The sequence below is a fragment of the Salvelinus sp. IW2-2015 genome, linkage group LG9 (genome assembly GCF_002910315.2).
Source record: "Salvelinus sp. IW2-2015 linkage group LG9, ASM291031v2, whole genome shotgun sequence".
Lineage (NCBI taxonomy): Eukaryota > Metazoa > Chordata > Actinopteri > Salmoniformes > Salmonidae > Salvelinus > Salvelinus sp. IW2-2015.
Window position 1 is genome coordinate 11,536,440 of NC_036849.1, and position 845 is coordinate 11,537,284.

The following is an 845-nucleotide window of genomic DNA, read 5'->3' on the forward strand; positions in this document are numbered from 1 at the left end:
TCAGCCTCCTCCTGCATTTGTGTGCGCGAGTACACAACACTTTACGGTATCACGTCTTTTCTGACTGATTCGGATGCGCTCTCATGCGCAGTCAGATATAAATGTACAGTAGGTACTGTACAAATCATTCCAAGCAAACAGTTTGAAACACATTTATTCAATATTCGTTTCATACATTTTTGGCCTTATCAAAAATGACTTTGATATTATGGGTAGAGTGAGGCTGCAAAGGCTGCAGAAGCCTACCAGGGTGCTGTTTACCAAATGTGAAAGAAAAATGTCTTTACAGTCGTGACACACAAATACAGTAGACACACACACTCACACACTCACAACATTTTAAACTTAGATTGACCCCTATGTCCAAAAAATTCACAGTAAAAATGTCTGGTATACTTTTTTTGAGATGTGTGCGACTAGTAGATCATTAATCCAGTGTGATGACCATTGCATCGCATAAGAGGCCTAGTGCTAAACAACTAAGTGAAATTATTTGAATCCCAATTCATACATTTTTTTTTTTGTGAGCGCAATGCACAGTTTCTCTAGAGATAAATCAGATCAAGCTGGAACTGTGCAATGTAGTAGAGAGTTGTAGTTTCCAACAGGCCAATATTCAACATAGATTAGCGCCCAAAGCCTGGTAATTAATTTAGTTACAATGACCATAATCCGTTGCGTGCCTACTTGTCTGGTCTGTGTGGTGCAGATAATAGAAATGATAGAGGCCTCTGGAGGCCAAAAGGCCATTTAAGCATTGGTAGCCCCATTAAGGGCTTCCTCCATGCTTCTGCCATTTTAAAGTAGTCAACTGGGTGCGGATTCCTATGGGTTGTAGCCTCAAT